General features: G+C 41.5%; 1 protein-coding gene across 1 annotated transcript in view; it reads left to right on the forward strand.

The window, feature by feature from the left end:
* The window catches only part of camkmt (calmodulin-lysine N-methyltransferase), a 120,877-nt gene that overhangs the window by 17,424 nt on the left and 77,782 nt on the right, over positions 1–25,671 (forward strand). The window lies entirely within an intron of this gene.

A 25,671-nucleotide genomic window follows, 5' to 3' on the forward strand; every position in this document is an offset into this window, starting at 1 on the left:
CTTTAGACTTTTCTCTGTTTCTTTGTGTGCTTCTGTGTTTAGTTTTCATTGTTTGGCATTATGAGACAAGAGAGTGATCTCTTTTGTAAGCGTAAATGTATGTGTTTGCTTTTCTCTTTAAGTGTGTGTGTGTGTGTGTGTGTGTGTGTGTGTGTGTGTGTGTGTGTATTCAGGTGCATGCATGTGTTTGCAGGGTCAGTCTAAATGGAGATGTATTATTAGTAACCATTCTGAGCATAGTCACTGTAGTTCCCTAGCAAGGCAATCAGATCACTTAAGAGGCTTCTTGGTCTATGGCCTAAAGCTTCCTGTCTCTCCTTGTATGTCTCTCGCTCTCTCTATCCTTTAATGCTCCTCTTCAACACAAAACCCCCAGCAGCCATGGCCATCACCCCTTATCTTCTCTCTCCTCTCTCCGCCGCTCCTCTCTACCACTCCTGCATCCTGTCCTTTACCTCTATGAGGGGAAAAAGGACAAGGTCATAAAGATAAACATAGAAAAGTGAGAGTGGAAGAGAGAGAGACAGAGAGAGCTGAAATGAACCATCTCATTTGGACATTAGCCCCTGGGTGGTGTGGTGAGAGGCTAGCTAGCCTAGCGGATAATGCCCAATTGTGTATAAGGCATTTTTTAGCTTCAGTTAGCCAGCTGCTTTGACAAGCTATTACTGGAAAGAATAAAGAGCAGGGTAATGCAATACAAGTGTCTGTCTGTCTCTCTCTCTCTCTGCATAGACATTGCTTTACTTACACATTGCCTGTGCATTGGAGCAGTGTGCACAACACACAAATGTGTGTATTTTGACAGCATGCTTAGTGGACTGTTTCCATACATGCATGCAGTGACAGACAACATTACCACAGAGTGTCAGCTTTTTGTGCTTCATATAAGCCCTGTTCACTTGAGTAGACTATTTGGTGAAAGGTCCCTTATCACTGGTGACACTGAGGAGTTTGATAGTAAAATGCATAAATCTGTTACCATGGACCCATTCTAGGCAGAGGAGCTGTAGCCCAGAATCACAAATAAACATCCATTTCATTCCACATCAGTTAGCCTACAAAGATACAAAGGCAGTCATCAATCAATCATTTCAGCATTAATGCATTTACTACAAATATCACTTTCAACATGTAAACTAGGGCTGCGCAATATATCGTTTTTTTAATGTCATCGCGATATCAACTTGGGAAGATATTGCGAAAGACACTCAGACTTTTTGTGTTAGTTGAAAGAAAATATCAGTAGAAAACTGGACTTTAAAGGTGCTCTAAGCGATGTCCACATTTTTTAGGCTACAACATTTTTTGTCACATACAGCAAACATCTCCTCACTATCCGCTAGCTGCCTGTGCCCTGAACACACTGTAAAAAACGCGGTCTCTGTAGACAGCCCAGGCTCCACAAACGGCAACAAAAACAAACTGCACCAACCTGCACCTCGAAACATAACTGTGTTCCAGCCAATAACCGACAAGAAGGATTTGGGGGTGGGAGTTGGGGGGGTTAGTGCATGGAAGGGAGGGGGAGGGGACGGTATGAGGAGGAGGGAGGGGCGAGCTAGCCTGCGTTTTGTTTGACAATACTTTGAACATCATTAAGAAGTGACGTCACCCAACATCGCTTAGAGCACCTTTCAAATATAACATCGGACAGATTGAACATATTATTTGTAACACTTCATATATATTGTTGTTGTAGTTGCTATGCACTTATTATATTTAATTTTATTTAAAAATTAACATTAAGGATTAACTGTCATTCTTTTTTAATGGTGCCTTTTTATATTTAATTCAATGTTCAATTTGTTCAATAAAAGAATGTTGGAAATGATTTCCTTTCATTTGTTTTAAATTCAACTAGCAAGTTGTTGTATTTTAGCAAAATGCTAAAAAGCAGAAATGCAGAACTGAGTACACTTTAATATCTGTTCATTTATCGCAAGTAACATTATTGCGATATTCTCCTCATATCAGACAGCCCTAATTAAACTACATTGATTTCTGTTCATATTTTTCCTTTATCTTTGCACAAAATGGTTGAGAGGATGTTTCTTCCAAATTAGTTGAAAACGAAAGTTGTGTTCCAGGTTTACTTATTGTGTAGCTAATTTGAACAGTTTAGGTTTAATTGCATATCAAGGAGTTTTCTGCAATCGACAGTTTAGTAGACAAACCAAAAGGTAAAGGCAAATTGAACAGTGCACCACAACAATAGCCAACGAGTAGTGATTTAAATGCCACCTATGATGTGTTTGATTGACATACCAGTAGCCTCATTATCAAAGTGATGCTGGTCTAACGAGTAATTTCATGTTGTCCAACTTCCCTACCTTGTTTTATTGTTGATTATATACTGTATCATGTAGGTGTATTGTCCGCAAGTGTGAAGCAAGGCTCCATGCTATCATCAGCAATTGCAGATGTTTTAACCTCTGCCTCTTTGTCCTTTACTGTCCGATACATTCATTTCAGTGGTATCTATTATAACGCCCATGAGCCTCTCCAACTCCTGACCACTCAGAGGATCAAAACAACTATGATGCTGTTCTGAATGTTCCACTCACTGTATGTTTTTCTTCATGCTGCTGTAACCCAAGCCTTGTTAACAGCCCAGTGATCCACACACCTTGCATTGCTGTTTGAAAGAAATTTAGAGTTACCATGTTTGTCTGATCCACTGTTCTCCAAAGTGTTCACTCTCAGGAAATCTGTAAAATGCTAGTTGTTTATAATGGCATGAAGTAGTTTTCGTCTAAAATACACAGTGGAAATCACTATAGAAAATGGAAGCTGTTACTAAGTTCAGACTTTTAAATATGCAGCCTTATATCCATGACTTTTTAATTGAAGTTAAAATTAAAGTTAAGTAGATAAAAACTTGCATTTATTAAATCATGCTCATGTTTTTTATATTTAGTCCTGAATTACATGTATTTATTTAAAGTACAAAAAATCTCAAAAGTTGGGTCCTGTCCTACGTATGTGCACAGCAAAGTAAAACATGGATGGGCTTGGAGAGAAGAGGAGAGAGGGGAGAGGCAAGGACAGAGAAGAGGAGAATGTCTAATAGAGATATATCATTACACTGTTATATGTGTTATCTATTGTGCTGCCATTGAACAGCAGCAGCATGAGTTTGGCAGTAGGCCATGCACACACACACACACACACACACACACACACACACACACACACACACACACACACACACACACACACACACACACACACTTACACTCTCTCTCACACACACACACACACACACACGCACACGCACACACACACACGCTGTGCCTCCAGTGGGGCAGTAATAGAGGGTGTGAGTGTATTAGTCGCTACAGTCCAAGTGTTAAGTGCTGGCCTGGTGTGTGGGAGATCGATGACAGCCGGGCGGCTCCTCATTCACACAATCGCACACACATAGACACACACAGAGCTGTGACACATAGCCTAGGGTCAGGGGTCATACACAAACATCTCTGTCTCTCAAACACACACAGACATCTCTTTGCTATATATGTATGTATCAAAAACACTCTCTGTGTCTATTACACGTACACACACATACACACAGCCATACATATACCCATCCTGTCCTGTGACCGTAGGGAGGGGCCTGCTGTCGGGCACCGGTGGTCCATCAATACTCGGACAGAGCACTAATGCCTGCTGTCTGCTGATGGACGCTGGCCTGCCTCTAGGGACCATTATACTCACTGGGCCGCAGACAGACTCACACATACACAAACACACATCAGTGCACTAACATAGAACACATAAACAAACCTTACTAGTAACACACTACATAGTACTTGCAGGCTCAAACACCACAAATACATGTACATACAGTAAATACATGCATTTTACTGTGTATTCAGAGTAGTGCAACTCATTAGTTTTAACATTAGAATACTTAGCTACATAGTGTTGGATACAGATTGGACATTCTAAACGTAGACAACAGCAGTACTCACATTATGGCAGCTCTGTAACAAGGTATTGCAAAGTCTTAAAAGTCTAAGTAAAATAATTGTTACTTGATCTAAAAATGTGTTATTGAAAATAAAACCCCTGTGACTTTGAAGTAAACAGAGAGAAACACAAATAATATATAAAAGTTAGAAAAGCTGTTAATCAAACCACTGTAATTGGAAAAAAGTTCATTCATAACTCCTATTCTGATTTTGGCTACTTTCCCTTTCCAGTAAGTTTAAACATGTATACCAAGCAAGTTAGTCTGTGCAGATCAGAGACAGTACACGTCATTTGCTGCAGTGCATTGCTGCTGTAGTATGTTATGATGCCATCCCACACAATCCTCTTCTTTGTTGTCATGAGCCAGACAGTAGGGTCATTAGGTCAACAGCATTCACATGGCTTAAATCACCAGAGTGTTGCAGGATCAAGTGCTATGTTCTGATCCTTTTCCTTGCTATCCATCAAACTGCAATCCAGACACCATTTGTGCTTACTCTTCTCTACTTAACTGTGGCACTTTAGTCCTTTTCTTCATCCTCTTCTTCTTAGCAACAGACCCCTCGTTTTTGCAGCTCCCTCAAATGCATCCAATTGAACACACTCTCACAGATCTGTATTACTCACTGAGTGTCAGGCTCAGCAACTCTTTAGGTGAATTAGCTGAACAACAGATGTGCTGAAGAGAGGAAGATGATAGAACAGATATCTAGGAGACCCTAGAGTGGATGAAGTGAAGTTGGACTATGTGTCTGTTCTTCAGGTGTTACCTGGTTACTATCCCATATAAAGCAGCCATATAATAATCTTTTATATGTTTTTGTTTTATGTTTTTATCTGAAGTTACAATATATCAGGCTGTTTAGAAGGATACATTTACTCTTTTGGGGATATATTGATGACAATAAACATTAAAAAAAGCTGTGTGTGTGTGTGTGTGTGTGTGTGTGTGTGTGTGTGTGTGTGTCTGTCTCTCTCTCTCTCGAACCTACTTGCCAGTTTGGCATCTGTGTTGTCATACCACAGTGTTCTGGTATGTTTTTTGGAATTCAAAGAGCCACACTAAACTCACAGACACATAAGGGCTGTGCATACGATTTGGGCTCCTAACGATCTCAAAAACTATGTAATCCATTTTGCAAGTCAATTATCAATTTGTCTTGTGTTCTCAAGGGGAATTCAAAAAGTTCACCGTGAAAAGTATTTAGAGAAATTTCACAGTTCAAGGTGTTTTCACTGTTGATTTGTTTAACTGTTTTTTTTTCAAGTTCAATAAATGCAACTCTTTCCAAAAGTCAATAAGTAATCGTGTTAAATAATCCTGATTTCATTATTGAAGCACGCGCGTGTAAAGTGTACTAGCCTCACTGCAGTTGATTAACACATTCAATGAAAGGAAAGGAAATGTGTGTGGCCGGTTAGCTCAGTTTGTAGAGCACTTGGTAGAGGTTTATTCCTCGGCGCAGAAGGTCCAGGGTTCGGGTCAGACCTGTGAAAGTTTCCTGCATGTCTTCCCCCTCTCTCTCCCCTTTCATGTCTGAGCTGTCCTATCCATTAAAGGCTGAAATGTCCCAAAAAATAAAATAAGGAAATGTAACAGCAGTTTTTTTTATACATGTTAATTTGTTTGGATTGTGGGGGGCATTGATCTCTATGCTGCATGCTGTCAATACCAATATATTTTTTCAGATTTAGTAATATTACATTTTTCCTGACAGAGGGCTACTTTTATGTATAGTAACAATTTGGTTGAAAACGGAGAGTCATTATACTTTAACACCAAATAGCATTGTGATCTCATTCAGCCCTTTGTATCCATGGCTGTCAGCAACAGCAACAATGAGAACCGAAGTCTGGTTTTGTTCCAATATTGATATCGGTACTCTGTGAATTCCTCATTAGACTACCTAATACTACAACAAAGTCTTTGTTTTATTGGCTCGGCACAATAAAAAGACTTCCCTAGAGCTCAGAAACCACAGTCCCATAATATAATAACATAAGGGAAAAGGGAAAGTGTAACAAGTTATAATAAAGCTCTTGATAGTGTCTGCAGTAAATCCATATTAGATGAAAAGAGTAATTAGAGTTCATAGAAATTCATGTCAGAGGGGGAAGTCTACGTCTTCTGAAAAGCCTGTGTAAATAAGTGCTGTTGCTGCATGCTTAGTGTGGAGGCCACTTTCTTTTTGTCTCCGTCTCTCTGTGTCTTTTGATAAAAAAACACTGAAATGCCTCATTAAGCCCAGCTGTGGATAACAATCAAGAGCAGAGTTGTAGGAGACAGGAACAGGGAGGAGAGGAGTGAGCAATTCAGAGAAAGAGACGTGAAAACAAAGTGAAACATGACGAGCGAGAAAACAGTGAAAGGACACCTTGAGAGAAAGAGAAAAGAGGGATATGGGTCCTGACAGGAGAGGGGGGCTGTCTACAGATGTGCCTGCATCAAATTCAGACGCCTGTGGGCATCATCACAGTGTACACACACACAGATGCACAGTGATAACCCATCAGCACTGGCCAAGTGTTGTTTAATCCAACCTGACTTGCACTCGACAGAAAAAGCAAATTCACTTCCACTCACAGTCTGGAAAACTGAGCGCTCTTCACATAAATGGCAGTGCATTGAATTACCCCATTTGTGTGTTTGTGTGTGTGTGTGCCTGCTGGCATGTGCACGTTCACACACTCCATAGCTCATGTTTTTATTTTTGTGATGATATTTTCAGTGTGTTTGTGTGTGTGTTTTCATGTATTGGTTGTGACAACCTCTTCAGTGGTACCCCCTTCATTGTGTGACAGGCAGATAGCTAGGCTGCTCTGCTCCCTATTGTTAGGGGGCTGTCATCAAACCCTGCTTGTACAGCCAGTTATACTGCCTGTGTGTGTGTGTGTGTGTGTGTGTGTGTGTGTGTGTGTGTGTGTGCATGGATGTGTGGGAGACAGAGCACACTTCATTGCGCTTCTACATCTTCATGTGTGCTAATGCATACACCTGAGCATGTTTTTCTGTTTGTTAATGAGTAGGCTTGTTTTTGTTTGTGTATATGAGCATATGTGCATAGGTGAGTGTGTGTTTGATTTGTTTATCTGTGCCACAATGAGAGAGAGAAGAGAAGATGAGGGCTGACGATCCATTGTTTGACAGACTGATAGTTTGGCTGGAGCGCTCCACTGTACTTCCCTCTCCTCTCCATTGTTATGCGACTTGTCATTAAGCCCTTGTTGTCCAGTCAAAATGGGCCGAAGTGCTTGTTAGCCACAGCACAGTCATTTGTGGAGCGGAGTAGGTGAGCCCAGCACACACACACACACACACACACACACACACACACACACACACACACACACACACACACACACACACACACACACACACACAAAACAAGAGGGCAGATTCACTGTGTGCGTACGGCAGATGTGAAAAATTATTTTTGCACAGTATCTATGGTGCTTGATGTACTATTAACATTCTCATATATTACTGTTAAAAAAGACACAAGCTGTGCTGATGAAATTAGGAGCCGTGTAGTGTTGAAAGAGCTAAGGAGAATATTCCATACAGTTTTTGAAGAAAAGCCCAGCTCTGGAAATAGAATGGTATTTATGTAAGAGGTGAAAATTGGATGAAGGAGAATCTAATTCAGTGTTTTTTCTTCTTGTAAAAAATAATAAGTAAGAAAGGATAACTCAGTCAACAGACCTAATGGATCTTCTTGGTCTTGTTACTGTAAGTTATAACATAGTTTTTAATCTTTTATTTGTGTGGTCAGGTAGAGCAAGAGTGGAATTTTCTAGAAAGAGGAACTAAAACTTTGTGAGCAAAATCACTTTTTATTAAATGTTGTAGGATGTTCGTATTGATGTTATAGTAACTATGTATATGTATGTGAATATGTACTGTGTTATAGTCAACATGTCAAGCAAGCTGATTGGTCAGTCCAACTCATGTCGGGAGGTGGGTTTAATACTGAAAATAAAAAATCACAAATGTGTACTCAGAATCTTTTAAAGAAGCCATGCACACGTCTCTGAACGAACCCTATGCATGTTTGCTTTCGCTTAGCATGTAAGAGGCATTGTCCTGGCTTAATACAGCTGTTTGTAAGTGCAATACAAACATAAATGGGTTGTTATCCAACACCGTTGATATTGTGGACTGTTGATGGACTGAGGTACTTGAGCCTCAGCCTCATGCTGCACTTAGTTTGTGCATTTCCGTTTTATTAAAACACATTCTGGACACCTTACAGTATATGATGTTGATCACCTGCACCACTGCACCAGACAGAAATACAAAGACAGAGATGGATATAGAGCCATCCATCCAGACAGACCAACCAATATCCCTCTCTGGTCCATTTCCTGTGTCAGGAGGAGACGAGGACAAACAGGTGACGTCACTTCCTGCTGAAGACAATCACACAGGAACAGGCCAAGATCCTCCAGAAGTGCTGTCATCGCCATAACAACCCTGACACACACATACAACGGCACTATTGTTAGCCCCAAACTGTTGGGCTTGGTTTATTGACATAATTTTGAAGCATTGTACATTTCTGTCTGTGTGTCTTTTTTTGAATCTCACTTCCTTTATGGGTTTTTTTAATCTCCCTCTTATTTTGTCAGTTTCAATGTTGTGCGTTTCTCTTTCAGTTGCATACACATTGCATTTGGTCAAATATCTATCTCCTGTGGCCGGGTCGGCTCAGTTGGTGGAGCGGGCGCACATAAATATATAGAGGTATACTCCTCGACGCAGCGGCTGCAGGATTGACTCTGACCTGCGGCCCTTTGCTGCATGTCATTCCCCTTCTCTCTCCTCTTTCATGTGTTCATCTGTCCTGTGGAATTAAAGGCCTAAAATGCCCAAAAAAATAATCTTAAAAAACAAACAAAATATCTATCCCCTTCTTCAACTTCATGCTGCATGTTATGTGGTATTAGTCTTTACACAGCTTACTCAACAAAAACATCAATCTGAAAACAGCTTGAAAACACTGTAATCTAAGATGTGTACTATGTAATTGCGGCATCCCATCTCCCTTTACCTTTAAGACATGTTGAATATCGTAAAAAAAACGGACATAAATGCAGGATCACTGTCTGACCAGTCACTTTACCTATTGTTTACAAGGCATTTCTTTTATAAAAACGTAAAACATGCCCGTTTAATGTTAAAGTCAATAATGATGAATGATATTCAGTTAATTATATAGCCTTCCAGTTTGAACAATTTCCACCCTTGTAATTGTTTTTGCATGTAAGGTCATAGGGTCACTAATGAAAACAAAACATGATAGAAAACCATGAAAATATATGGATGATCCAACTTGGCCCACTACATTCATCTCTGTAATGTGGAATGCTTAATCATGCACTTAAAGCAAGAACAAAAAGCTGAGACCTTGTGGAAGTAAAAAGAGACGGCCCTTTCATAGCTGCTGTGCTGCTCCCCTGACCTGCAGTACCTCCTCTGGACTGAAGGTGGGAGCAGTGGCTGCAGTTTAACAGCTCTGCCGTAGAAGAGGAAGACTTACAACACACACACACACACACACACACACACACACACACACACACACACACACACAGAGCAGCTCCTAAACAACTGTCTACTTTTCTTGATTGAGTACAAACGAAACATACAATGGGAGGATACAATTACAAAGTGGAACAATCATATTCAAATAGTCGTATAATTAATTGTTTGCATTTATTTTCCTATTATGTTTTAACTATTATGTTTTAAACAAACGTCCTGTGGGTTATGATTAGACTCTATTCTATTCTACTCTGTTTTGCACTCCTTTTGTAGAAAAAAAAGGTATGGTGAACAGTTGATTACACATTGTCACTTTCTATGTATTTGCCTTGATGCGCACACTTATGTGTGCTCTTAATTGATTGACCCGTTGTTATGGATCGCCTTGTGGTCGGCACCAGTCAATATTGCCAGGTCTTTCCTGGGTAAGAGGGTGAGAAGGAGAACGGGGAGAAAGCAATCGAGAGGGAAGATATTGATCAGGTGCCGTGTGCATCGAATTCCAAGTTTACCTGACCTTCCAAACTGCTGCCATCATCACCGTAGTACCCTCGCTTTCTTCTTGCTTTCCTCACTTCACTGTTCTCTTGTCTCAGCCTGGTGTGGATTTGTGCGTGCGTGCGCGTGTGTGTGTGTGTGTGTGTGTGTGTGTGTGTGTGTGTATGTATGCATGCATGCATGCATGCTTTAGCTGCAGATAAAGCCTAAATTGAGCTGTTTTGATTGTTCACTGAGAGTGCCTGCAGCACAAGGCCCCTCGGCTGAGACACACACACACACACACTTCTTCACATTCAGTCCCACTCCAGTCACTGCTCTCCTTCTCCTCTGCTTTTTTTAAGTGGTGTTGGCAACAGCAGTGAAAATTCTTTTAATTACTAGTCAGAATAACTTTCAGTTTCTGAGATGAAGCGGGCTATTCGTTAACACCAAACACTGGAAAAAGGCTCTTGCATGTCTTAATGTCTCACTACCACTAATACGGGTTTACTTGTCTTGTCTTTTGTGGCTAGATTAGCTTAAGGGCTAACTATAGGGAGGTTGTTTTGTGGAAGGTGAATGGAAAATAAATAGTTTTAGAGACTTAGCTGAAGATTAGCAGTACTAGGGCTTTCCTCAACTAAATACAGTCGAGTCGAGTTTTTTTTAATGGTCTCTCTTATAATATTATTTGTCTACAAATGGAGTCGTGTTGAAGGATATCTTGTAATACAGTGGTTATAAAAGTTCAAAGAATATTTAAGGCATTTATTTTTATGTTAGAGATGTTAGATGAGTTTTTCTTAGTTGACCCTCAGGACAGACTCGTTGACTGAACGACCAAGAGGTTGAAGACCCTGAGCTGTAGCCCAAATTCTTTTATATGAGTATTCATTAATATATCATTTTCACTTTTCATTGTTTAAGTTCTGAAGGGTTAAGATACACAAAATAAGTAAGAATAGACGGAGAGTGTGTTGTAAAGCTAGTGCTGCTTACATAGATTTACAGTCAAAAGTCAGTGTATGAATATAAAACACTGGTGTAATATAAATAAGATCACCACACTTATAACACCATATTAAGGTGCAAGTATCAAATCAAATTTAGAAAAAGAGGGCTTTGCACACTTAGGTCCAATGCAGGTATTAAATGATAACGATCACATGTTACTCCAATAAAGGTCAAGTGAGTTAAAGATTGGCTTAATCATTAAATACTTTTGGAGTGAATTGGAGTGTTAGGAGCCTTGTTGTCCCTATTGTTTTCACATTTAATGATATATCAGCAATGCCATCCTAGTACTCTGCAGAGGTCTCGCATGGGAATCCCTTTGCTCATATACCGGATTTAGAGAGATGCATTGGCATGTCATACATATTTGTTGATTTGAAAAGGGAATGAACCTGAACCAGAGTCCAATGATACCATACGATTATGCAAATGCACACTTAAAAACAAACCGCACACAAATGATTTGGCAGAAAGGCTTTAGGAGAGTGAGAGGTGTGCATGTGTGTACACATGGATGTTGGCATGCAAAAACAAAATGCACTGGACATTGTTCTGTGGCTGTACACACACACACACACACACACACACACATATATATATATACACACACACACACACACACACACACAAGGGATGATGTCTGGCTAGGTGGATAAAGTAGTGCTATTGTAATTCGATAGATGGCTTTCCCTAAGATAATCTGCCTTAAACAGATGATCATTTTGGGAGTAGATTTGATTGATGTGGGACAGGCAGAGAAAGAGTCTGTATTTTTAAGTCTGTGTGTGTATGTGAGAGAGAGAGAGAGAGACGGAAAATTAAAAGGGTACGTATGGTGAAGAACATTATTTTGTGCCAGCTGGACTCTAAATGATGCTCGAACTGGGACTTCTCTGCCTCTTTCTGTCTCTCTGTTGCTCTGGCTCTCTTCATGTTGTCATTGTTCATTTGACCAATCACATGTGTCAGTTTTCCCTTATTTCAGAAGCTTTTTATATAACATTTGTGATGCTGTGGGGCTTTGCACACATTCATGTTTGACTGAAAAAGTTCTTCTTCTTCTTATACACTTATACCTCTTGTTTCATGATCTGCACGTTTGAGTCAAGGTTAGTTTTGGCTTCAACATGGTGAAAAATGATTTAGGGTAAGAACAATTGTATTGTTACCCAATGCAGTACAGTATGTAGTTTCCTACATTTCTGGATAGGAACATATTTGTTCAGGGTTTAGAAATGGCTGATTAGGGGATTTAAACTCTTTAATTGCTATTAACACAAACATTACTAACAGACAGCATAAATATCATTTGGGACTGGTTTTTAAAGGATCAGTTCACCTACTTCACAAAAAATACATTTTATCCTTGTGGTATGTAGTCATGCAAATAAACCAAAACTATCTACATGGCTAGATACACTAGGTAAGTGAGAAAATAGTGTGTGGGAGAATTGACCATATCCTTGCTATCCTTTCGCAAACGACTATTCATAATTGATATAATTTATTTTATAAATCTTAAACCGATGCAGTTTTTTACTGTGGTGTTCCAACTTCCTGTCTTTCTGTCTCTCTCCTCATCAGCATCTATAGGGCACTCTTCATCCTTACTCAACATCCATCCACCCACCATCCCTCTCTCATACCTTCTTATATTCCGAGTGGCCTTTTTTTTTGCTGAAAAAGAGAATTATTGGAGTGAAAAAAAACCTCTCTCTTCCTTCCGCTGAATTCCATCTGCAATGTATTTTGTGTTTTCCTCTCCCTGGTTTCACTCTCTTTTCCTCTCTCTCTCTCTCTCTCTCTCTCTCTCTCTCTCTCTCCCAACATAATCCTCTGCTCAAGCACCTTGGTTGCCGTAGAAACATCAATAACATTCCTGCTTGACAACATCTTACATTAAAGTGGTCGTAGGGAGACTCGGCCCAACAGAGAGAGAGACACCACACACACACACACACACACACACACACACACTAGAGTGCGGCCCACGTCCGACAGAACAGTAACCGAACCTGGCCTGAGCCCGACAGGCATTAAGATATTTATGTACGAGCTCGACCCGAGCCCGACACAGTTAAAATCTTGTTTTTTTCTCATACTAATGACACATGTACGTTTGTTTGTGTGGAAAGCCCGCTTTTATTAAGCAACTGTAGAAAGGCATTCAGAAATGTCGACAGATGAGCGCATCAGCGCACACAGGGCAACAAGCTCACGTTGAGACAGGCGCACACTTACATAATAAGCTTTTTTAAATTTAAAATGTTCAATGCCTTATTGCGCTGATGTGACCGAGCCCAACCCGAACCCGAACATCATTTCTAAATATCTGTCCGAACCCGGCCCGGCGGGTACTGTCCGGTCCCGACGGGCTCGGTTCGGGTATCCATCCTTTAACACACACACACACACACACACACACACACACACACACACACACACACACACACACACAGTTGTATTGATATTAAAACTAACAGGAGTTAGACCCCCTGCTGCAGCAGTTGGCCACTCTGCTGCTTTATTGTGAAGCAAGAGCTTAACTCCCTGACAGGTGTGGGTCTGCGACTCTAAAATCTGACCTCCCATGTGTAAGGAGGGGAAGGCCTTCAGGCTGCAAGTAATGATTATTTTCATTATTGATCATCCATACAATGTCAGAAGATAGGGAACAATGCACATCACAATTTCCTAAAACCAATGTGACGTTTTCAAAGATCTTGTTTCATCCAAACAACAGTCCAAAACAAAAATATTTGGTTAACTGTGCTATGAACAAAGAAAAGTAGCAAATCCTCACATTCGAGAAGCTGGAACCTGATCATTTTTGCTTGAAAAATGACCTACAATTAATCTATCATTAAAAAGGTTGGTTAATTTTCTGTTGCTCGATTAATAGATTCCATTTAAAAATGTCTCTCATTTGGACACTTCTTGAACAATGACTTAACTCATATTTATGTGTTTTAGGAAGCGATTATGGTCAGGTTGCTGTTATGTCAGGGAATGAATTTGAGAGGAAGATGTTCCTAAAGGGTTTAATAAAACCTTTTAGTTAAACATCATGAGAGAAAATAGTTAAAACTAATTGGGCTATTTTTTAGATGGATTACCAATATTCCCACTCAGTATCATAGTCACAAAGAAGAGTTTCTTTTTGACTTTGATTTCTTTTTGATTTCAGCAAAAAAGCAGCATGGATCTGTTTTGTGTGTGTGTGTGTGTGTGTGTGTGTGTGAGCTAGTGTGTGCGAGTGACAGATATCTGCTAGAGTCCACTCTCGGCTTAGAGTAACATCACTTTATGTCTCTCTCTCTGTCACTTTTTCCATCTGTCTGTCTGTCTTCCTCCCTCCCCCCTCTCTTGCTCAGTCCATCTCAATTAATACTCTCCCACCTCCCTTCGAGGGCCTATTATACATTAACCCTCTAAATCGAATCTCATGGAAATTGCCAGAGAGACTAACGCTGCCAGTTTGACTGACACACTGCTGGATTTGTATTCAGAACAGCCGGGCACCTACACTTGCAAAATAACGTACACGTACGCATTGCACACTCGAACGGTCAGCCACAAGCTCGCTACGTTACTGAACATGAAAGTGAGCGTTTGGACACAAAAACTCACAAACATATACAGTGAATTGAGCAGTAGGTAATGCTAGTGACACACAGATGATTTATTGTCATACGTGTGTGTGTGTTTGTGTGTGTGTGTGTGTGTGTGTGTGTGTGTGGCGATAACTATGCTCTCTCTTCGTAACAGCGGCTACAGATTGTTCCATGGTAAGACCTCTCATCATCCCAGTTAAATTATTCTGATTGGCTGCTGATTTCCTGACGGCGTCCCTCTGTGTGTGAGGATGTGTTATGTGTGTTTTGTGTTTGATTGAGAGCCTGTGTGCTTGCATTCTTGCATATGGGATTTGTGTGTGTGTGTGTGTGTGTGTGTGTGTGTGTGTGTGTGTGTGTGTGTGTGTGTGATTTCCTGATGGAAGCCTTGTTTCACCAATTGTTGTCATTCCCACCTGTCTCCACGGTGACTGTGCTGTGTCTAATCACTTGATGTGATTTGTGTTGGTAAAACAACGTACCTTCCTCTGATGAGGGCCTCCCCCCTAGTGTTTGAGTGTGTGTGTTTGATGCTGGCACCCTTCGGGGCTTCCAAATCAACATTGTCAAGATCCCGCTGTCCCATTATACAGAGACAAACCTTTTTGTCTGACACACACACACACACACACACACACACACACACGGCCAGATACATACTGAATTTGTGGCAGATCCTTGTTAAACACTGTACAGTTGTCAGTTGCGTTGGTGACTTACACACACACACACACACACACACACACACACACACACACTTGTGAGTGCTCCAGTCAGACAACCACGTAATGGGCTAAAGAGGCACACAAAACAGATGGTTTTACAGCTAGCTGCCTCACTAATGCTAACAGGACATGTCACAGAAGAAGAAGAAAGCGGATGAGAGAGATAAAGAGGGTGGAGTCAGAGGAGATATTTATACTGGGACAGAAAGTGACAGAGACAGACGGACAGAAAATGTACGTTTGAAAGGTTATAAAGACAGAGTTGTTGCAGAGCGAGAGAAAAAGTACTTCCCTGATAAGGGACTGTAAATTTAATTAATTCATGTATTTCTATTTTCTTTTATTGGCACATATACGTTGGGGAAACGTATGACGAGCCTCATGTCCCCTGCCCTTTGCCATAATGTGCAACGTAACGCATGCATTATGCTTTATGTGCGCACACTCACATAAAACAAAATACATTGACATGGCGACACCAAGTCCTCCCGGAGTTGTGCCTTTTGTCATTAGTTTTGCTTTCAATAACTTCGTAAACAGAGGCAGTAAGCCAACAGCTACATGCAAGGTGTGTGGCACCAAGATAAATGATGCCGGATCAACAACGTCAAGTGTTGTGCTAATGCTGGGAACAGGCAAAATTGTATCTTTATAGTTAGTAGTTGCTGAGGCTCAGACATCCATGGCGCACAGGAGGCGGGACGCACGGATCCATCTCCCCAGGAACAAACACTGTGTCGGGTGGGCAAACTCATGTGATGCGTAATTGATCCCGTGGATGATTAGTAGACTATTAAGTGAACCCGGTCCACCAAACACTGGGCCGTCTTGACTGTCTTAATTTTGCACATATTTCTGTTACTGTGGTCCTATTTACTATTTCATTATTTCATCCATGCATGGCGCAGGGGATCCATGCGCACTGTCACCTGCCGTGGAGACGCTGGCCTCACTAACTTCTCCTCTGAGTCGGGTCTCCCTCACGCTGGACTCAGTTTCACTGAGCGTGCTAACACTTGGAAAATAAATGTCATTACATCAGTGAGTTCAAACTGCTTATTGTGACACTGAGATGCATGTTGTTCTGTAACTGGTGTGGCTCTGCCATATTCTCTTGATTTCCACTTCGACATTTTTTTTGAGTGAAAGAGACGTTACGTTTAGCATATATTGTCACAGGTCACAAGCTAACCATCGCAAAGTGTTGTGCTAATGCTGGGAACAGGCAAATTGTATCTTTATAGTTGTATCCATATGATGTGACAGACTTAGGTTAATATTTAACCAGGTCCGAGGGCTAGAGGGATGTGTTAAGTAGACCCCATAAAGTTATCCTACAACTGATGCTGATACTGTACTGTCTGGATGGTAGCTACAGGACATGCTTTGAATTCATAAGATTTAACAATACAGTGTTAGGGACAGATCAGATGGCCAGAGACTTGAAATTTGACTTGGACTCGTGGCAAAAGACTTGAGACTCGACTTGGACTTCCAAAAAATGACTTGTGAACATCTCTGTTAAACACTGATCCATTGAGAAGTTTAGCATATTTAAATCCTCGTTAAAATGAAAAGACAAAGGATTTAAAATGATCGATGCTGCAGCCTGCGTCATGATTTTTTGTGTGAAGTGTTTACATTATTTTGTCTATTTTGAGTCAATGGGGGAAAAGGAATGTATGGGGCATGTAATAAAGACAGGAGGACAACATGAAAGACAACAAGAGATAAAAAAACGAAAAAAAAAAGAAATCGCCAATCTTAGCCCCTCTACCACCCCTACACCCACACTTCACCCAGGAGACTGTGTGTTACCAATCTGTGCCAGGCTGTGAAACATTAGTGCCATGCAATATTCAACAGGACTAAGTCAGGCTTTTAGCATCAGGCGGGTGTAGGCTCTATATGTTTAGAGGCAAGCCTGCAGCAAGAACAATCTGGTTAGCTAAGAAGCAAGAGCTTTCACTTCTTAGGACTGTGTTTGTGTGCAGCAGTGTGTATGTTTCTTTTGTGTGTATATAATCTTAAAGTGTATGTGTGCCATCATAAAAGATGGTCCTTCTTATTCAACTAATTGGAGAGGGTTGGGAAAAGTGAGAAATGGTGCAGAAATTACGTGTTGAATGAAATGTTGAAAATGGCAGTTGTATGGGTCTCTTCACAGTTACATAAGTTGCGTGTGCTTCTTCAGTTGTGTTCAGTTTTGCTTTTTGATATTCAAGTGTGACCTGTCGCACGGATTCAAAAAGAAGTGAAGATGTTACAGTGTTTGTGGGAGAGGGAACTGAGGTTAGAGATGTTCCGATACCAGTCACTTGGATTATACTGTACATACATTGTCATGCAAATACAGGAATGATCTACTGAACACAGTGTTAAACAAACATGTCACTGGTTCTACTTCATTTTTTAATTTTTTGCATGTTGCTGAACATAGTCTCCAACCCAAAAATGTGATAGGTGGATCTACTAACATGGTGAAGTATCATGATATTTGCAGTATGCACTACATTCTCCTCACTTTGTCCTCTTGTTTTTCTTTCCCTGTTCTCCCTTTTACCATCTTAAATCCATTTCTTCTTTGTCCTTTCTCTTATTTCTTACCTCCGTCCCTCTGAAGCCTTTCCCTTTCTCTCCAATTCACAATTGTTTTATTACCTAACACTTATTATCTGCTAGAGCAGCCAACTCTCTCTCATGTACATATATCTATCTATCTTTTTCTATCTTTTACTCACTTTATCCACCTACACACACACACACACACACACACACACACACACACACACACACACACACACACACACACACACACACACACACACACTCACTCATACCTATTGTCATCCTGGTATTGTGAATTCACTGCTCCGGTAAACCTACCCACGCCATCTAACCTTGTGTTAATCCACCATCTGACTCTTCTCTATGCTTCTCTTCCTGTCGCTCAACCCTTTCTGGCAAACAGCAGCTCTTGAATAATTGCAGTGAGGAGGAAATTTTCAATGCATACGTGATGGGCTCTCTGAAGCATCTCTCTCTCTCTCTCTCCCTCTGAAAGTCTATCCCTTCTTCCTAATCCTACCTTGTCTAACTGAAGAGCCTAGTTTTAACACACACACACACACACACACACACACACACACACACACACACACACACACACACACAGGCTACACACAATTTGGATGAAAGCAGCTGACTGCAAGAGGAAATGCATAGGGAGAGAAACTTATCTCTCAATGGCACTATGTTACTCGATACACCCACTCAAAACGTCAACTGTTTGGTTGCACCTCCTCATTTATACATTCACATTACCGCGTACAAAGCCATTCACATACATTCACAGGTCAATTGCTGTAACATAACCTTAATGAGAAGTGTTTTTCTGTATAACAAATCACTCAAGTTATTGATCATTTAGTTCGCCCATACATCTGTTCATTAGTGTGTTTGTGTGCGCAGGTGTGTTATTTGTGTCAGTGTGTAGGTGTGTGTGTGTGCAAGATCATACATTATGTGGAGTGTTTTAACACCGTCATGATTAGTGCAGTTATGTGTTGTCAAGTGGGAGGAATCACTTCCATTTCAAAACAGGCGCAAACATAATGATGTTTAGACACACACACACACACACACACACACACACACACACACACACACACACACACACACACACACACACACACACACACACACACCAACAACAATGCATCCCACAGAGGGATTTTTGAGAGGTAAAGTGTTATGCTCACCTGACAAATAATACAGACAAACCTTCACACCAGTGTGTGTGTTTGTGCAACCAGCTCACATCTCAGTTTTACATCATCTTTATGAGCACAACGTTGACTGACACACACACACACACACACACACACACACATTCCTTTTAGTTAATCCCCCCTCCCTCCAGCTGTGCAATCATAATTTAAAGGTGTTTTCTGTATAATTTCTGTGGATTATGTGATTAGATAGCTATTGTGGCAGATTAATGTGTGAATGAGGTTAACCCATGATGAAATGGCTTTTGTCAGCCTGTGTCCTCTGCAGCCTATTGTAATGCTCTGTCCTTGTCCTTTTGTGTGTGTGTGTGTGTGTGTGTGTGTGTGTGTGTGGAACACAGAGAGACAGGTGGAGGCCAAAGCCTTCTAATCTTTAAGCCACCGTATTTATTTATGATCATACAGTATGTCTCGATTTATTTTGTTAATGTGTTGGGTGTTAGTCCGGTTTAACCCTCACCTCACTTAAACTCTCCTCTCCTCATCCCTTTTCCTTCGTCCTTCCTCCTCCTCTTTTTCGACTCTCCACATTAACTCTGTGGAAAGAGACTGTGTGACATGGACACAGCTCAGAGCAAGAGCTGTTGTTGGATCTAGATGGAACTCTGAAGAGAGGAGGCACGGCTGTGGCAGAGCCTGGAGCCAGCTGTCACAAATAGAACATTTAATAGTGTCTCTCTTTCTCTCTGTCTCTCTGGAGCTGGTCTGCTGTCGGCTCAGGTCATTCCAGATAGGACTCTATCTTAGGATGATCTCACTGACAGCACCCACTTTAGACTAATCACTCCATTTAGACTGGAGTGGCCCTGAGGTGGGAGGGAGAGAGAAGAAGAGAGAGAGAGAGGAAAAGCGAGGCAGAAAGAGAGAGAGAGAGATGACAGAGATGAACAGTTACTACCCCGCAGGAGGAGAAGGAATTGAGGGAAGATCCGAGCAAGGGCCACGAATCGTTGAGAGAGAGAGAGAGAAATGCCAGACTGATTCTGAAAGAGAGAAAAAGAGAGATGGCAAGCAAGTTTATTTTAGGAGCCGCCTGTGAAGCATAATAATTGTTAATTGAAATGAAGAGTGTTTTGCTAACCTTGGGATATTTGTGTGAATATATGTGTCTGTCTATTTATGCAGGCCTATTTATTTGAGCTTGTTTATGTGTGTGCACGTGTCTTAAAGTTGAACAGTCACCTAGATTGCACCCGTCATCTCTTTGTGTTTCTCGCCATCGCTGCTATCTGATGGTAGCTTTCTAAATCATTTCCCACATCCCCAGTTTTATATGCCAACGGATCTTGTGTTGTGCTCACTGATGGCCATTTTCTCAGTTTTAAAAACAACCAAACCAAACCCAACTTTGGGTGGGGTTAAGAATAAGGGGGTAAGCTTCACTTCAGAGCTCGAATCTCCTATGGTGCCAATTTGATGCTACAAAGCGATCACCCGACGTTAGCATTCCATTGACTGCCATTCATTTTGACATCACTTTGACAGCGAATAACTTTACATCTGAAGCGTTTAAAGACTCTATTTGTCCATTGTTTATTTCTAAAGAAACACGACAATGTTTAAAAGGCTCCATTACCTTGTATCTCACGTTATTTACTATGCGACTTACTGTCGCATAGTAGAGGAATTACCCTATAGTACAGGAGAAGCTCACAGGCAGTTTGGACTTACATTAGCTGTTAAAGTTTAATTACTAATGTTAACTAGCATTTTAGTTAGCAATAATTAGCCTGTGTCCATGTTATCTCCTTACATAGATAACTTACTTACATACTTACATAGGCTCTCCGTCTCTGCAAGATTGGGAATGATTGAGATTTCTCTTGGCACAGCTACCAGAAGACTTACATCTTTCAGACACGTTGCTCACGTCACATTTACGTCGTTTCTCTCAGTTGGAGGCTGCGCAGTAATGCTCAGCGCTCACCGGAAAAGTGCTTCTAAAGGCCACTGGTCTCCGTCCAGAACAACGGGATCTGTTGGTCCATTCTTATATATATGTCCACCGGAGGGGAAAACAATCGGCGCCACAATATGCAACTGAGGGCTGAAATGCAAACAAAGTACCTGAAGCTAAAAACATTAGATTTAAGCATGTCAAAGGATTATTTTAGCACCCATTGTCTACCAGAGAGGACAAGCTAGCTGTTAGTAAGCTAATGTTAGCTATGTGTTTGCAAGCTAAGGCACTTGCAAACATAGGGCTGCATAGCTTTTCACGTTCCATTATAACACAAGTTGCATACTGTCAAAATGATTTAGCTTAACTTACAGAAATATAGTTATCCCAAAACTGTCATTTGAATATTTGACTTGGTAACAACATGTTTGCTGCAAACGTTAAAGGCATAATGTTAGGTGAGGATCTCACAGTCTTCCCTTTCTTCCTGCTATTTTGTCTTCCTAAAAGCTCAATTTTTTTTTGGTTCAACAGCTTATAAAAACTCAGTTATGGGTTCTTTATTATGTTGACACACAGCAGCTTTTAGGCCTTTTTCTGTTGTTTGCTAGCAGACAGAATTGATGAGGAGGCACCTTCACGCAATACGAGTCAATGGAGAGCAGAGAGTTGTTTTCCCCTCCGGTGGGACTGGACTTAAATGCGCTCGGTCTCTATACAGGTTGTCGTAAATCAATTTTAAGGAAAAACAGCTCTTAAATTGGCATATTTCTCCAGTTGACATAACAAACATTAAGTTAACTGCTCCTAGCGATCACTACTGAGGCATGATGTCGACCACATGGACACTTCATAACTGATTGGTTTATGGCGAACATGAATTCAGACTGAGTAATAAAGTGAAAAAGCAAAGGTAATACTTATTATGAGGCTGATAGTCTGATAGGGCCACACAATAAACTTACTTCTTTTTTAAAAAGTAATATGAAGTATATAACAAGAAAATGCAATATTAGACACAATATGAATCTTCCTTTTTAAATTTTAAATAGTCCATGTGCTTACTGCAAACAAACCTGTGGTTTCACTACATGTCTCAAACATAAATTGGCTATCAAAGATGATCACTTCATTTTCCTTGGATTTTCTGACAAGTTTTGGTTGAGCTGTAACCATATATCCATTGTTAAGGCACTTTTATTAATTTAAAAAAGGTTTTATCAATGAAACAACAATACCAAAAGGTTGATTTCTAATGACATTGTCTCTGACAGCACCAGTTTGTACATACAGTGTCATTGTATGGAAAGTATTTTTGTTCCAATGATTTAGGAGTGACAATCTATTAAGTCAACAAGACCTACCTTCAAGATATTGTTTCAACAGAACTTGAAATAGCTACAGAATACTTGCACATGCACTGACTATTGAAAGTACACTGTGATCCCTGATGGCACTGTCTATTCACTGAAGCCCAGTGTATGTTTGTGCATGTATGAGGTCTTTTTACTGTATGCCAGCTAATAATGTACAATTGCTCCCTCTCTCCCATGTGTGCCTCCCATCCTGTCTCTCCGTGGCCAGATAACCTCCACATGTCACTCCTCGTTCTCCGCCTCTCCTCTCCCATTCTTCCATCTCTCTTCCAATCCGTTCATCCCTGGGTGTCCCTATTCATCCAGAGTGATAGAGTTGGTCTGACTTGCCGTTGCCTTTCAATGTGGGGGAACACACACACACACACACACACACACACACACACACACACACACACACACACACACACACACACACACACACACACACGAACGCATCCACATAGACTTTGTGTTCGCCAGCCATTTACCTGACTCAATGCCTCTATTCTCTGGCTCCAAATTGACCGTTGGCTGGACAGATGGACGGATGACCCATGGTGGTCCCTCTCTCTTTCGCTCACTCTCTATCACATAAAATACATACAAACACACACACACACACACACACACACACACACACACACACACTATAAATACATACCCATAGCCCTTCTCCCAGAACACAAATGTGTTTTCAGAATACTTTCTTTTTTCTTTTTATGACTACGTTGATTCTACCTGTCTTCTCTTCCCTCTGTCTCTCGCGTCAGTATAAAATGCACAGCTTCAATTTAGTTTCAGAGTTTCTTTGTCAGTACATAAGATATGTGCGATCATTTCCTTTTGTATTATGTCCAAGTTTCAACTTTATTGGCCCAGACACTCCGGTTCTCATTAGCTCTCAATATATTTATACACAGTACAAAAAACAAATCTTCAGGAAGATACAAATATAAACTGTGACGGCCCCTGTGTGATCTGGTGGGGCCTCTCTGTAGGAGTGATACCTCTCTGGTCTAGTGCACCTGGGAGCTTTGAGCTGATAAAGCTCCACCTGGTCAGACTACAGGCTCTCTCTTAGTTTTGAAGTCTGAGTTGAGGGAGAAAGGTGTGTTGGCTGTGGATATGGATGATGATTCTCCAGTCTCCACGTTTTCCGTGGAGTGCGTTTGTTCAGACTCAGGGCTTATCGTTTGATCAACAGAGGGAGCTGTTGTTGCTTCAGCTTGAGCGTGACAGATGTAAAAAGATGCAAGAAATGGAGCAGGCCAAATTGGATCTGGAGGGGCGCCGTTTATCTTTAGCGACTGACGGTACGGGGTCCAGTGGAGCTCAGAGCGGGCAGTTGTCTGGAGCTGTGCGTTCCTTTGATATTAATAACTTACGACTACTGCCGCCGTTTAATGAGAAAGATCCGATACGTTTTTCTTGTTGTTTGAGCGTGTCGCTAGGGCTAGGGGTTGGCCTGATGAAGATTGTGCGTTGATGCTTCAATGTGTGCTGACGGGGCGGGCGCAGGAAGCTTATTCATCGTTGAATACAGAGGATAGCTCAGGCTATGCGACTATCAAGTCTGCTGTGTTAAAAGCGTATGAGTTAGTGCCAGAGGCATTTCGCCAACGTTTCAGGTCCTGGGAGAGACATAGTGGTCAAACTTATATGGAGCTTGCTCGGGACCTGACTGGTCATTTTAAACGTTGGTTGGCTGCGCTGGAGGTCACTACTTTTGAGGGTCTGTGTGATCTTGTGGTTTTGGAGCAGTTTAAGGATATGCTACCTGGTTACATTGCAACATATGTTAGTGAGAAGCAGTGTGTCACAGTGGCGGGTGCAGCTGCGTCAGCGGATGAGTACTTGTTGCTTCATAAAGGAGGTTTTAGAGAGCGGGCTACAATGCGTGAGCGTTCTTGGAGAGCTGGTTCGCCAATGTCGGAGGCGGTATCGCGAGGTGATGCTGTCCACACTAACTGTAACTACTGTCATGAAAAGGGTCACTGGAAGGCTGATTGTCCGCTCCTGCATTTTAAAAACAAACCTGGAGTATCGAAGGTTAAACCTGTGGCAGCCACTGCACCTGTTATTGTGGACTGTATCTGAGTTGCTTACTACAGAGCTTGAACCGGATGTCTTGGCAGCCTATGCTCCTTTTATTAAAGATGGCTTTGTGTCACTGGTAGGAAGTGGGGCTAAGGTGCCAGTAAAAATCCTGAGGGACACAGGGACCTTTGACTCCTACATTGTGGGAAATGTGCTGCCGCTGTCAGAAGACACTGATACGGGCGACTGTATCCTTAGTCGTGGCATGGGTTTAACTGTTTTGCCCATACCATTACATAAGTTGGTCCTGGACTGTGAGCTGGTGAAGGGCGAGGTAGCCGTTGGTGTGCGTCCGGCGTTGCCCATTGAGGGGATTCATTTCATTCTGGGTAACGGGCTGGCTGGTGGCCGTGTTTGGGCTGATTCTCCCCCTTTGCCAGTAGTTATATCTTGAGTCACACAACACCCAGTTGAGTCTGTTCTTGACCATATTGCCGTTGACTTGCCTAGAGTTTTCTCAGCCTGTATAAGTACACGAGCTGTGAGTAACGCTGAGTCTGTGAGGGAACCTGATGGGGGGTGAAGTTGAGTTTCTGGCTCCATCACTGTCAGGCTTTGACAGAGTTGGTACAGGAACAGCAGGGTGACTCTTCCCTTAAAGTAATGTTTGATTGTGTTGCATCTGCTAAGGAGATCACCAGTGTAGCACGTGGGTATTTTGTACAAAATGGCTTGTTGTTTAGGAAATGGTTGACTCTGGGTACTGACTTTGTTGGAGATGCTGTCATTCAGTTGGTGGTACCGACTAGATTTCGTCCTCTTGTCTTAAAAGTCGCCCATGAGAGTGGGCACTTTGGTGTGAGACTTATCTTAACATCTTGAAACATTTTTTTGGGCCGCGGGTGAAGAAAGATGTTGCAGCATACATTAAGACATGTCATGTGTGTCAGCTAACGGGTAAGCCCAATCAGTCTGTTGCCTGCTCCCTTACAACCCATTCTGGTTGTAAATGAACCATTTGAGCATCTGATTGTGGACTGTGTGGGTCCGTTGCTGTGCTCTAAGTCTGGCTGTAAGTACATACTAACTGTGATGTGTCAAAACACTCGGTATCCTGCTGCTTATCCGTTGAGGGCTATTACCACTAAGGCGGTGGTGAAAGCACTAAGTCAGTTTATTTCAGTCTTTGGCATTCCGAAGATCATCCAGAGCGATCAGGGGTCCAATTT

Source organism: Sander vitreus, chromosome 17 (genome assembly GCF_031162955.1).
Source record: "Sander vitreus isolate 19-12246 chromosome 17, sanVit1, whole genome shotgun sequence".
Taxonomy (NCBI): Eukaryota; Metazoa; Chordata; class Actinopteri; order Perciformes; family Percidae; genus Sander; species Sander vitreus.